The following is a 16,177-nucleotide window of genomic DNA, read 5'->3' on the forward strand; positions in this document are numbered from 1 at the left end:
TTGCGAGTCCTCGCGGGTTAATTCTCTCATTGTTCAGTTTGTTTATATATATATATATATATATATATATATATATATATATATATATATATATATATATATATATATATATATATATATATATGTGTGTGTGTGTGTGTGTGTGTGTAATAAAGAGCATAACAGCTATTATGTAATCATGTGCATGTGTAATAAAGTGTGTATCAACATAATTCTGATATGTTTAGAGCAAAACGGTTTTGGTGTCGCTTAGGTAAATAGTGTCAAATTCAATTCCGCTTAAATTCAATTAAGTTTTCATTAGCAGCCAGGGTAGTTACCTAGGGATGAAAAAAAACGAATAGACCGATATCAGTGTACAATCTTTAGTTTCAGCATTGCAAAAATAATTGCTAGCAGTTGTAACGACATTTAAAACAAAATTTATCCCCAGAGTTGCAATATCCGCTTAGCCGTCCTAGGAGAAATTGGAGACACTGGCATCATTATAATTTTCGAGGTCATGAAAGCATTTCTAATAACTTTGGAACGTGATTTGTGTCCACTTCTAGATGGATTTTTTAATCGTATCTCTTTTCTATTGTGAAAAGAAATGACCATCTTAACTAGTATATATATCAAGCCAACTTCGCAATCGAGAAATTCTTTGTAGATGTATATTTCGTCTTTTCAACTAAATATGGCATGCTAAAATCAGGGTTGAAGTGGGTCGGTGGGTCAAGTGGGTCAGTTGATCTTGGGCCAATAGCACATGACCCACTGTGAAACATAACTTATTGTGACTCACACTAACCCACCGACCCATTCAGCTCTTTGCATTGCAGACACGTCTTCTGAACACTGGTTAATTTGTCTACATTTTACTTTGAAGACCATTATTTTTCTTCTTTTTTCATTTCTATCGAATGAAGAAAAGTTCAGGCACATTTGGATTTGGATATTTGCAACTCTATTAATAGCAATAGGATTTACTACTTTTCTTTTCAGATGCATCCAGAGAGTTTTTAGAGGAGCCAACTACTTGACCTCCTTAGTCAATGGAGAGGATGGTGTGAGTCATGGGTCAGAGGCTATGACTATAGGTTCTAGTGATGTCGGAGTTGGCAACAATGCATCAGAGAGTTTTATAGTGGGTCGGCGTGGGTCACAGTGGGTGTGTGTGTGAAGTTCGGTTGTGGGTCACTCTGTTGTGGATCAAGTTTTCGGTGACTCATTCCACCTCTGGTTAACATTATACTAAAGATTATATTTTCCGAAGATACGAGTGGACGATTTTGCTCACATTTTGCACATAGATAAAAAACAATAAATCCGAAAAGGTTCATGGTATCATTTCATAGAACTCGAGTTAAAAGGATTTGTCTGATTGACTAAATTAAGAGCTCGATAATTTATCCTTGTACAAGGGAGGTTTTCTTCATCGTTTCAGTGTGTAAGTCGGAAGAGTAGACGGAAAGTACACGTAACGTTGAATGTTATCGCCTACCTGTTGGTTCTTGTTCCATTTCTTTCTCTAGTGTTTAACGGACTCACTTGAACATAAACAAATCACTCATATAGGAAATTTCACATATTTTGGGGAGCAAATTTGTGATATATTGACATTTCGTAGCGTATCTGCCGCTAGTGGTAAAATTTTCATAATGGAACAGGGGCCGACGGAGTTTGTCGCTGCGGGGCAACCGATTAGCGAGATTTTGATAGTTGACCATCTGTGGTCCACCGACGCTTACAGCTTGGTGTAGTGAACCACGTCTTCGATTTCTAGACATCATGACTACGGACATCACCAGTCAACTAGCTTTTAAAATTATGGAACAAGCCGTCTATCATTCATGATTATCCGCGGTGTTATAATAATAATAAGAAAATAAGTAGTAGTAGTAGTAGTATAATTGATAATCGTATATTTCTGTTGTTTTGTATTGTCTAGGTACACCTACGCATAGGATTTGGCTCCTTTTGGTTTGAGTCGACCCTAATCCGAGCCCAGTTCGAAGAGCTATATCGCACCGAGTTTTAAAGTAGACCTCAAAGATGTGTGTTTCTAGCCGGGTCGAATTTCGAAGAAAAGTCGCTCGTCCCTAGTCCTACTAAAGGGAACATAATCGGAGTTAAGAGAAATCAAAAGTCATATCTAAGGAATCCCGAAAACTGTGAAATGGTCACTAATACTTATCATTTTCTTGCAATCCCCTTCTTATATGTATCCCCCTCCCATTCACCATTACTCTAGGTCAATGGATCTCAACCTCCTCTTCTATCACGATCCTCTTTTTTTCAAATCCTCTTGCTAGTGACCCCTTTGTAATTTATGTTTCAAAATAAGCTTGTGTTGGCTTTTTAACATACCTATTTCCTTAAGAGTAGAATCCGTTTCTTGTTTTATAGTGAAAAGTCCAGTGTAATGGAAAATCAGCCCCCGGGGCGAGAATACATATGAGTGAGGTCGACAGACTAGCTGCGAACCGCAGGAAATATTTAAATATTAACCCTGATTTTCCTTAATTTTGATACATTTTTATTACGTTGTTACTTCAATTTTATACATGTGCACATGCATTTTCCCAATATGTGCAACGCTCTACCTCCGAATTTTCTGACCCCTATCTTTGGCGCCAGGCAGTCCGTTCCCAAGGCACGGCACTGATAGGGGATACAATAGCAGTAATATATTCTCTACGATGAAGGTGCTCGTACAAGGTGAATAGTAATTACCTTCATTGAAGAGGCCGTTAAAGTAGCTGATATAAGCCCACAACTTGTCTATTAAGCCTCATGCCCTGAAGCTCTGAGGATATCCATTCCACCGGCGGATCCAGTAGGAAAATATTTAATTGATTTCAATAATACGGTTGTTGATAATTTAGTTGCTGATGGTGATGCCTCTGGACGTTCAGGGATGGCTAATAAATGTGAGTGAGCTGGATGATTTGCTGTGAGTGCTTCTATCAATGAATTATCCGGAGTACTATCGAGTATTCGGATGTTAATAGTCTTACTGTTCCTCTCACATCACCGTCCGATAGTTTATTTTCAATGTTAGTGCGGTGGAATGATGCAGATTTGGTCAAATCACGAAGTTTGTATAATTTAATGAATTCGGCTGACAAAGCTTCTCGATGATTATCCGGCTAGTTTTGTAGTCTTTGCTTCACCTATTTGGTAAGGTTGGTAACTTTTTCGGCATATGGAGGAATACAGAGAACCACATAAGGGAAAATTAAAAGATTTAACCAAGCATCAATACTATAGTATTCGTGACCTTTTGTAGAACTCCACTTAAAGAGTGAGCCATAGCTGGTCTGGCGCCTCGGGGAACTCATCGGAGTGTAGGAATATGTTATTTAAAAAAAACAGTTCGCTTTTTTTAGCTGTTGAGTCCATTGAATTTCCATCAATCGCTTAGTGTGGTAATATATTTGAAATATAGGTAATGGCACTTTTCGCATTGGAAGAAGATAGATTTTTCATGAGTGAATCGCGGTGGCGTCTACTAGTATGTATTGCTAGACCTCGTTGGCTTAGGAAACTCTTATGGCAATTTGAAAATTACGCTTTATCTGGCTTGCTAGATGTGTCCGAATTCGGACCTGGATCCTCCTTCTGGCAACAGGCATCCGACTCGCAATCCGAATCATTAATGTTCATTGCATATTGAACCTCCCCTCCCACTTCTGTTTTATTGGTAACCTTTCTCTTTGTAATTATTGGATATAATTGTGCTTTTTATATCAATTTAATTTAAATAGATTAAAACAAGCTGATTTGATTCAAATATTAACGAATGGTACTGTCCGTTTCATTGTTGCAATCAACTGAATTAATGCTTGAGAATATGTTTTTACTGAACCACTCAACCATTGGACCGAATTTAATACGGATTTCACATCTCTCACTTGTCAATCATCACTAGCATCAACACTGCACCTAGATATATCGAATAGTCAATATTACCTTATTTCTAGAAAGATTCTTGGAGAGAAACGATTCAACCCGCTCTACTTTACAACAATTGATTACAAGAATCTATATATATTGTGTCCAAAGTAAAATTCAAATTGCATATCAAATAATTTATTTCTCCTGTTGATTCCTTCAGACAAAACTAAACATATGTGTAAAGCCAGAGAATGTTCTGGTACCAAGCTACTCATCTGAACTTGAAACATACGACAATTTAATACTCTATTGTGTAGTAATAAGCAGAAAAATATTCCTATTAAAGTTTATGTCATTATTTCAGGCAAGACATCGGAAAATGAACAGTGTACCTGCTACCAAGAATGCGAAGAGTACAGATATACTACTAATTATTTTGGAGGTTTCAGGTATTTTTAACACTATATTTACTTTCTTTGAAGAATATACAAGTTTTTATAGTGAATCTGTAACCGTTTTTCTTTCAACATTAAAGGAGAAACGAATTAAGTTGCATATTCTACATTGAAATAAAGTTTGTTCATTACTTTCACACGCACTTCTACATATCACAAAATACACTACTTAATACAGAAAATGAAATATTAAACATACGTGTAGCATGAAGTTACATAATATCAGTAACACGGATAAATTGTTCTCTGATGTACAAAGAAAACGATAATAGCCATTGACGCATAAGGTAAGAAATGCACGAGGTAAATTAACAGTTCAGATACGATAATTGTTCAGATTACAATTGTAATGCGCGAAAATACTTCGACGACAAGGACTCAAATCCAGAAGTCTGACATTATCAAGAGGTGAAAGGAGATTACCGCGGAGATAAACGTCTTGATCAACAAGATATTTCGTGTGGGGACAAAAGTAAACCCATTGTTTATTTTAAATAGAAGCTAAAATACATTTCATTCGACCACCAACTGCCGCCGATAACAGAACCAATCCCTATAACAATAAAGATCTTCAGAAAAAAATTCTTTCACATTTTGACTCACACAACAGAATAGTCGTAAAAAAAATCGTGAAATGAAACATATGCCTGTTAGAACGTCTTTATTTGGAAGCTAAAAAGTTTCAAATAAAAGAAAGTATTCAACATTAATTTTACTTGTGAAAAGTACACATATAACTATTTTAAGTCAAAGTGCTTTAACTAAAATACTATTCTTAAGTTGATGTTGTTTGTTCATGGAGTTTGCGAACTAATACCAAATGCACACTGTGTTGCTACCAGCAACCCAGTATTTTCTAGAACTTTTCAACAGAAAGACAGGATATATTGTAACCAGACGGTTACAGCAAAGTTACCGTCCATATTTTTTAAATCCTGGTCCCGAAAACAATTATTTTATATCACCACGTATAATGTTAGAAGGCATTGTTGGTGCATTGTTGGTGTTGGTGGTTAATTAGTTCTCTCTATTATAAATAGGAACCAGCAATCTGAACTAAATAATAATATTTTATGACATATGAGTCCGATGTTTATAGGTTGATAGAAAATAATTTCCTTTTATTCTATCATTATTTCTTTGACATCGCACTTGAGTAGTTATGATTTATGTATTGCTATCCAAGGTAAAAAACGTTTCAGAAATTTGAAAAAAATATCCCAAATATTTACCAATCTCAAGTTAGGTTGGACCGCTATGCCATCCCTCAGTTTGATGAGGTTCCATATTTTGAATCAACCCTGTTTTTATCCAGTTGCATTTTTTTTTCGATTTCATATGATACCGTACGCAAATGCTGTGCTACGATTGGCAATTAACACTAACCTCAGTTCATTGTCGCAATTCTACGGCGTCTTTTCGTCGAAGCAGTTGAAGAGTAAGCACACGGCGTTTTATCTGCGAAAGTTATATGGACAATTGTAGAAAATACTGCATACTAAGGTAAAACACAGCTGAAATATATGGTACGAGATATCATCAGTTAATATAAGTACCGAACTATACAGGAATAATATTATATGTTAACAGGATACTTGAAAATTATTTAAGCTTTGTTCAGGATCCTCCATGTTACGAAGATGAGCATTGAAGGACAGGTATTGAACAGATAGCGAATTCGATTTCAGTTTTAGTGATCAGTGTAAAACAACAATAGGAGATTAATCTCTCTTGATATTTCCCTTCCTTTGCAGAATTAACTAGGTCAGGTAACATGTAAAGTTTTACTTTATTAATTTATGATATTTAGCGTTAGGAATTGGCGTTATACATCGTGTTTGCTTGCAATAATATTCTTTTAAATATGTATGAGTAAATTTAGGCAAGGAAACTCGTGATTCTTTCGGTATTTCTTTGCTTGACCATGGGTTAAATAAAATACACAAAAGCCCCTTGTCTTGAGAAAAGATCTCTATACCTTTCGGTATAATTAAGTTCAAAGATGTGAAATTTTAAGTGCAAAGTTAATTTGTTTTCTAAACTCTCTTTTCCACTGGAACCAGTACAAATAATGTCGAAAGCTTTAAAGATAATGTCAAATCTCAGTAGATATTCAAAGTGCAATGAGTAGGTCGGTGTTAAACATTTATATGTATTTATATGTGTCTATATGTGTAGTTAGTTGCATTTAGTGTGTTTAGTTCAGTGGCAGTGGAATACGAATGAATGTGTTTCTATTGCCAGTATTGTAACAGTTTATTTAGTGCTACGATTGTTTATCTCTGTGTAGAGGATAGCATTAGTATGTGAATTAGCACAGTACTTCCTATATATTACCATACACGTATAATATCGTCACTGACTATTAAGAGGAATATAGTTTAATGTATGAAGTTAAAAATCCAATATTTAACTTGTTGCGTTTCAAGTGCAAGTTTGATTCTCGTTCGATAGCAAGACTGTGATCGTGCATCGTAAGTTATTTCTTACAGGTAAACAGCAATATTAAGGAGCAAAGTGATTTTTAAAAGGTGCTAAATATAATATTATGAATCTTTGCTGAATAGTGTAGTTATGATAGGTAGTTAATTAGTAAAATGATTATGTCAAGTGAATGTATTGAACATTTCATCTTGTTTTTATTATAAATAGCTGAGAAATAACGACATTTAAACTTTTCTTTCATCTTTGAAAGTTATTAGCTGATCTCGAGTGTCTGATGAAGTTATATGTTAGTGTTTGTTTGAACCGTGTCATCGCCCCATTAGTTATATGCGTATAAGTTATGGATTGATCTTTAAGAGATATATGCAGTAGTGAAATAACCATATTAGTACATTGAACTGTCAGGATGGCTATTTTAATACTAAATTATTATTAGTTCATTCCCAAATAAGTATTTGCAGTGCAGGTTAGCCATAAATGTGTTGTCATTCTCAAGACTAGGAATTTCAGTTCGCGATTCAGTGTAGAAGTGTTTCATATTTTTAATAATTTTATTATCATCGTAGGGTAATAAATAGTGACAAATGTTCTCCATGAATAAGATATAGCCAATTTCCGAAGTGTAAAGGTGAAGGAATGTTAAAATTTTGGTATGAACGAATTTGAGCAGTTTTGCATCTTTTGTTGTGGTAGTCATTTCTTAACGAAATTTTACTCTAGCTTTAGAATTTCTAGTGGGCTGGCGTTTTCAGGACCTACGGCTACGAATTCTAAGAAATCACTTTGAGCAGTAAATACCAAAATACAATGGAGTATGAAAATGAGAAAGAGTAAATGCTTTAAGCTGTTGTGAGTGTCCCAAGCTATAACTTCACATTGTTATTATTGAATCCTCTCTCCAGTAACGCAGAGAATAATGACTTCAATTTTAAGAATAAAGAGATCAGGATATCGGTTTCCAAGTTCACTTAGGATTGGAATCCCTAAATGATATTTTGTTATTCTTTATAATATTCTTTATTACAAGGCGTTTCCTTAATGATATGGGTTTAGATTACGTAAGCTTTATCAAAATAGAAGTATGCAGTCACATATTAACATATCTGTACGTACATCGGTGATCATCAAGATAAGGTCAACAGTGTGATTAATTAATTATTTCAAATTCAAACACGAACCCTTGTTTTATTCATTTCGGCATAACATCAGCTTGAACTTGAAATACTCTTTATATATCTTCAGCATCATATATCGATTCTAAGACATTCCTTTCAGCAATCCAGTATATATCAGCAGCCTATACATGTACATTCTTAAAACCCTCTATCAACAAAAAAACTAGAGGTTCAATTTCAAAAATTAACATCCTTATTTTTATTTTCTTAAATTAATCGAAAAGATTAAACGCTTGTAATTAAATATATGAGATGGAGATGATAATCACATTATACGGTAAGGTGAAGAAGTTGAGGGGACCCGTAGTTATTTACTCAGATATATTTATCTTGTAACTAATGGTATGATAAATACTTCAAGCACTTTATAACCTCGACTATTGACAGAAACACAAAATTTTTAGATTTGTCCATCAATGAACACATAAACTTAACGTCAGTCCTTGCTACATCTTTTCGTTTGTACTTAATTACATCTATACCTCTATTTTTTTTCGTTAATCAACAAGAACATTTATATTTTCCTTTTCTTCTTCTGTACACAATTAAATTATAATTTTGGTAAAACATATTTCATGATTACAAAATTCTCCTCTGGTATATATTGGGTGAAACTTTTAGTTTCTAAATTATTTAAATTCGATATTTGTTTTATTTACTCAAACTAAACAATATATCATCTTATGACCTCTTCTTACTATCAATAATCTCTGAAAAGTTTACAGAAATAAATATTAAATATATTTGTCTTTCAGTTCGGCTACAGAGCTATTATATGTCACTGTTTATTTTAATAAATGATGTAACGGAACAAATGGAAATCTGGTTCGTTACAAAGTGAATAGTTGTCTTGGGGAAAGTACACCTAATAAATAAATTAATATTTATAAAATGATTGAACAGTTACAGGTCTTTCCTCTTCTTCATGAAAATATGTGAGGATATTACAATTGACCTTTCGCAGTTAGACACGGTTAAACAATTCAGTGTGAACCTCTTTTATGGTTAACTACTTGGATTCGTGATACTGTGAATGTGGGTGAGTGATGAAGCATGGTAAAACATTGGCTTGCGGCACGGAAAATTAGTTTTAAATATGAGTTATGTGTATAGTTGGCTACGTTTACGCATCAAGGCTTTGATTTGTCATTACATATTCCAACCATGAAGAGCGTCGGAAATCAACTAATCGTAAATAGATTGAGAACTTGTGGAACAACTACCAAATTCTTTACTTTCTTTTCATTTTCGTTCTACCTATACGTACAGTTGTAGTTTGGATAAAATAGGTAACTGAATGCAAACATATGTTGCCGATTCTTTGATTTCGACGACGTGGACGGTGAAATATTTGTAACTGTACTTTTGGATCATAATTAAATTAAATTCTATATATCGTTGTATTTGTTGAATTATTGAGTAATTTAAATAGTTGTCCAAAATCAACAAATTACTTCCCTACGAAATATTTTAAGTCGTTGTTTCTCACTTCCTCGAAGATTTTTCCGTGAGGACGCTGGTTATTATTAACTGGACGTAAGGGAAATAATTTCCTTTTACATTTAGTACAGGATAGGCGATAATGAACTATATGATAGTTATAGTTAGTACAGTAGAAGAATGCCATCATTTACTGTTGCACTTTTATTTTTTGTTCCTAAACGATGTTTTAATTGAAATTAGTGGCGTTTCAGGATTCACGATCCTTGCGAACTGGTAGTGGTTAACTATGTTTTGACCTAGAATACACTTGTTAGTACAAAATTCGAGTTTAGTTTTTCTGTACTTTGAAATTAGAATTACGAATTAGATTCCTTGGTTGTAGAGCATGTAAACCTAATATCACGTCATGTATATTAGGGATGATGTCCCTCTTCGAGTACACTATCAAGGAAAAGGAAGAAAGAAAGGATGAGAGAAGGACGGCGTACCAGTATATTCTCCGTTAGCATTCCTACTTCTGATTTTAGAAGTTAGAAATCAGCATTACAAGGATGGAGGAGGAAAACATCAAATTCAATAGCAAAGTCAATAAATCTGTCTGGTTTGTTTAAATCATCGATTGAATTTTTATTAGGCTTAAAAGATTGTAATTGTTATGACACTATTTTATCCATATTCGTTATGAAAATATAAAAACTTAAATGATTCAACCCATAAAAAATCCAACTTAATTTTTCTCCAAATTCACTTATTTCAATTTAATTGGCTAATAATTTCTGAAAAACTGTATATATATATATACACACCTGGAAATAATCTTAAGGCTGTAAGATTTCCACCCCACTATATATCTAACCAAAATCTTATATATAAGAGCTATTATATTTTATATTGTTAGTACAACGTTTGTAATACTTGTAGTGGATTATTTCCCAATGTATGAAAAACGCACTCTTTTCCTTCTTTCAGAAACAAGCCCAATCTATTCATATATCTTCTGTTGTATTAACTTTATAACATTCATTATTGTTTAATTGTTTTAGTAGTTCATCACTAGTAACTACATCACTAAAGTTTCTTATCTTCAACTACTTGATAAAAACATATTAAATTAAAGTTACATAACGGCTTCATTTCTATTTGCACTTTTGCTTTAACTTTTTTGAAAGCTCATACCTTTCTTTCCTTCCATAGCTAAGTTGTGTAGTTATGTTCTTTTATTTTGTGTCCTTTTTGCAGAATCTACTGAATTTGCAATACAAGAAGCACGTGAATGAATCGCTAATACAATTTATAAACCTCATAAAAATTTCGTTAATAAGATTCCATCTTTGATGAAAACTCTCTCCCATGCGTTAGGTTCTAATTCCTTGTCTCCAGTGTACCCAGAAATTGTATCTGTTTAATACCTATAGTTTATATCATATTTTTACAAACCTCACCAAATGAATTTAAAAATTTATCAACTCTCAATAATACTTCTTACAATTTTGTTACTGGAAGTAAATTTTGTACGTTTTCATAAAGGCTGGGCTGTATTCTAGTGGCTAATTGGAGTTGGTCAGACTCCTGAACACCACTCCAGTGCAGTGTCTTGAAAAGGTCCGTATCAGACTGACCTTTATTTTAATTCTTGTTGACGTAGAAGGCAGTCTGCGGAATATACGACCCTAAACGTCATTACCATTTTCTTAAGTCATTATCCGACTTCCATTAAAAGTTTCCAAATAGTGCTGATACATTAGGTTCTAAGGAATTTCCCGCAACAAGGTTTGTATCTCTATGTCGGTACATACAAAGTTGACCAGAAACTCTAATTCCTTGAATATGCATCTTGGAAATTTATCAATGATGTCATTCGATATTCCTTTACCATATATTTCATGATACATACAATTTGCTGGTAATTTATTCAATATTCTTATCTAACAGCATATACCTTCTCGATCATTAGAAATAATATCTGGTAGTTTAGAGCTAATCATATTCATATTACATTCTTTCTCATTACAAAAGTTATAATTTCCAGTATTTTTCTCCATTTATAAAATAATAATTTATGTACTAATGCTCTTTCACCATCCTTGAAAAAAATATATCATTTAAGAAGTTCTGTGTATGTCTAGTTGCTTCTCCAGATTTAAGTGATTTCTAAATTGTGGGTTTCGAGGTAATTTTTGTTTACTGACTGCACCACTAATAACTTCATAAGATTTTAGTGTTTTGTACCTTTACAAAAACCCAACTAAACCCAATATTTGAATTATAATTTTGAAATACAGCATCTGATTCTATTGTTATTTCTTTACACTTTTCATAATAGTCCTCAATATGTTCATTAACATTCATCGTTAACAGTCTCATCATCCTTCAGTCTATGTATGATGTAAGTTAGTAGTTGTTATTTCGTCACTACTAACATAAATTTCAGAACTTCCTATTTTGTTTATTATTTCATCATATCCATTAACAGCTCTTGTGCAAATGCATAGTCATTTCCTTCACCATTACATCTTGTTGCAATCTTATCAAGTCGTTGAGTTGCCAAAGTTCCCACTCGTTCTAGTTTATCTTTAATTTGTTTTTCATGTTTTATTTCTTGTTATAGGCGTATTATTTTCACTTCTGGAACTATACATAGGTAAGATTACTAATTAGTTTAATTATACTCTTAGATTTTATACGCAAAAGAAACTAATTCTCAGATTAACTGTATTAGATTGTTTTACTTCATTCTGTTAGTGTTGACAGATATTGCCATAGAGTGTTTTTTCATCGATAACAGGTTGACTTTCCAGTTTGTAATTCTCATCTTGATTAGCTAGTTAAATTTAGTTAAAACTTTTAACAAATTCTTACATTAACTTCATAAATTTCCTGACTATGTTAACAACCATTTATTATATGAAAATAGAGAACGTAACATAATATTGACGAACTTATAACATAATGTAATACAACAACCACGCTTGTACACGTTTCAGTATGCTTTCTTACGTTCATAAATGTTTAAATTACAGCTTTTAAAATTCTTTAATTGTATTTAAATATTTACCGATTTCGCTTTCCTAATCATACCTGCTGTTAAGAAACCACATCTTTCACCCAAACACTTATTGCATAATGTTTGTAATTCATCAACCAACATATCAGAAACAACAAAACCATCACATATATATTTTTGTAAAATTTCTATTATCCTGTCTAAAGTTCCTAGAGCGTTTGATTCTAATTAAGTCTTTTGGAACTTTATAATAGTAGTCTCCAACTAAGAACAGTTTACGTTTCTATGGCGACGTCTTTCAAATTTTCTCTTACATTGTTTTCTCTTCTAAAATGAAAGGTCAATTACCACTACAGAACCACCTTCAGATTCAAGTAACGGAAAATAGGGCCGCGGTGGCTAAGTGGTAGAGCGTTCACCTCTGGTGCTAGGGGTCCCGGGTTCGATCCCAGCCCCGGCCAAGTGAACTTTGTGGTGGACAAACACCGTGTGCGTGGGTTTTCTTGGGGTTCTCCCGTTTCCTCCCACTTTCTTCATTCCACCATTTCATTCATTACTCATCATCACCGTCTCCTTTAGCCTAACCGGCATAACCGTGGGACGTAAAACTCAAAGATTTCATTTCATTTTTCAAGTAACGGAAAAATTTGTATATTATTGCTGTTTACTATTGAAACTGTATAACTAATATCCCTTTGTCCGGAAAAGATTTTATTCCTTGCTGATATTTAGGTTTGTTTAGATTTTTAAAATGGATATACACATTTGCATATTTCAATCAGCCTGAAGCTAATAACTAGGGAACGGAACTTTATTTAAATAAATGTTTTTTTTCTGCAGTGAGATAGAGGCCCATTCTTTTGCCAAAATGTTCATCATATCCTTTTATGCCACCTCAGTAAATTTTACTTTACATAAAAACACATGTTTTCCAATTTTCCGTATGTAAACACATATTTTAAGAATTTTCGTTTTAAAAACATAAAATCACTCATTGAGGACTGCTACATCGAAATCTTTGAATGAAAAAATGCTTATTTTCCCACACTTCTTTCATTTCGAGTGTGTCAGGTTTGTTTTGTTTTTGAGCACGTTGACTACCAGATTTCTGGTGCCTTAGTTTAATCTACAGTACATGTAAGTTCCTGCTGAGGGAATTCTACCCAGCCACAAGCCAGTTACAACACTACAGGACTTTGAATCGACTAGGTGTCTTTTCGTTTATTCTATTCTAAGTAGTGCTTTAGCACAATGTATGTATTTCCTTGCTGTAAAATGCCTAAAATAAAAGCAAATGTTTCATCTCGTTTGCAGACGTCCTGTGATGAATATAAAGATGTATTTTCTACTGATGACAAAGTGCTATTTTGCAAACCGTGTGGTAAATCTGTCGCTGCTGACCAACGTTCACAAACAAGCATTATGCTGCTGCTTCACGTTTGAGCAAGAGACAGGCATTTATCTGTCAACCAATTGTATCTACTTCTGGTAAACCTTCAAAATTGTCCGCTTTTTCAATAGATTTGTGGAGAGCTTTGGTATCCGCAGATATTCCACTTTTCAAATTAAAGAACCCTGAATTACAGAAGTTTCTCGTGAAATATTCGAACTTCGAACCGCCTGACGAATCAACATTGCGAAAACCTTATCTGCACAAGTGTTACCAGCAAACTTTACAACATATTCGCTCGGAATGTGCGCATCAAAATGTATGGACGAAACTACAGACTCCATTGGTAAATAAAAATGTAGGAAACATGATTGTAGAAGTGCTAAGTAATTGTGACGAAACTGTGTTGACGAAAAATTATTTGCTAGTGTGTAAAGAGCTATGCGCTGCTGCACATGTAACGATAGCAAGGCTTTTCAACGAAGCAATGCAACTTGTGGCCAGAAGGCATACGATTTGACAATGTTCTTGTTACAGATGCTGCAGCTTAGATGAGAAAAGCTGAATTAGGCCATGCCGTTAGCTACCCCAAAAAGGGTGCATGTTACCTGTGTGGCTCATGCGTTGCATAGAATATGTGAAAAGATAAGAGTTGTTTGTCCCTAGGTCGATAGACTAGTTTCAAATGGAAAGAAAATTTTTACCAAGTCACCTAAACGAATAGGCATTTTAAATAAAAAAATGTTCTGGGGTTCCTCTTCCACCCGCTCATGTAGTTACACGATAGGAAACTTGGTTGAATGCCGTTGAGTATTATGCGCAAAACTTTGAACAATTCGTATCTGTCGTAAATGATCTCGACAAAGACGAAGCATCGTCCATAGAAATTCTACAAGAACTGTTAAAAGATCCCTCCGTAAAACTCGAGTTAGTATTCATTTCAACAAACCTGTCCTTTCATTCTCGTTGTATAGAAAAGGTTGAGTCTTCATCGAAGACACTGTCAGCTTCAGTGGGTGAAATCCACATAATAGAAACGAAACTGATAGAACTTTTTGTTACTAACGGACAAGTGCTAATGTCTAAATTTACAGACATTTTTGAAAGAAATGTGGGTTTACAAACATTGTAAAAAATTGCACGTGTTTTGGAAGGGGAAATGGTGAAGGAAGATATGGTCAATTTCAGAGTTACTGAAATTTCGTGTTTCAAATATGTGACAATTGTTTGTTGTGACGTGAAGTGATCTTTCTAGCAATATAAGGCGATTTTTAGGGATAATCATCACAAATTTACAATGGAGAACTTGGAGAAAATTATGGTAGTCGAAAGAATAGCTCGCTAGAAGGTAAGCATTTCAAAACTAAATTTAAGATGTTCACAATACACGTAATATTTAAGTTTCTGTTGCCAAATATTTTTATTTTGTCGCATATTTTTCTAGTTTTATCACATATTTTCAAAATTTATAGCACATAAATAAATAAATATTTCTGAGTTTTTTAGCACATGAAGTTCCGTTCCCTACTAATTACAATATCAATATTGTAGTGTATCCACACCACTCGGTGCTACTATTAAGTATCTTATATTATTAGGTAAAATCATGCAGAATTTTACACAATATAGTAAGCTTCAAATTTTAGAGAATAAATAATAAATTAACAATTAATATAATACTAATAATATTGATACTGTTACTGGGATATTTAGTTTCTCTTCAATGCATATCGCAATTTCACCAGCACAATAAATTTGAAATAAGTAGAAGAATATATGAAACCATTAACTCAATTATGTAATAGTAATCTAAGAAATAGTATTTAATTTAAGAACGACAAAAAGGAAAGTATAGTTATAATAGTAAGTGCATCTTTTGATATACTAGTAGATACTATTAATACTGTATTAGCTTCTACTGGGAAGGATTTATCTAATGCAATATAGTAAGTTGCAAATAAGCCATAAAAAAGTCATCCATTTGATGGTATGAATACTAACTTTGATATAGCAGGAGGTGTGATTTTAAAACGTATAATCGCAATACTTAGATAAATGAAGAGTTTATAGAATAAATCATACCTGAGCCTAAATAAAAGTTATTTGACAATAGACAAATTTAACACTATTAAAATTTCAATTCAAGTGGAGAATGGTGATATAAATGATTTTGTTGGAACTTATATAACTGTTCTTTTTGGTATTTAATTGTCACCATTGTATATAATTCATAATGATATGTTTTGTAATATTTAGGTTCGGAAATCTGATGCTTCAGATATTAGCGTTAGTAAATAGTAACTAATAAACTACAAAACTTAATTGTTATTGTTCTGAAGAGCTCAGAAGTATTAGTGAAATAATTGAGTTTATGCATCAAATA

Source organism: Thermobia domestica, chromosome 7 (genome assembly GCF_964235325.1).
Source record: "Thermobia domestica chromosome 7, izTheDome1.hap1.1, whole genome shotgun sequence".
NCBI lineage: Eukaryota > Metazoa > Arthropoda > Insecta > Zygentoma > Lepismatidae > Thermobia > Thermobia domestica.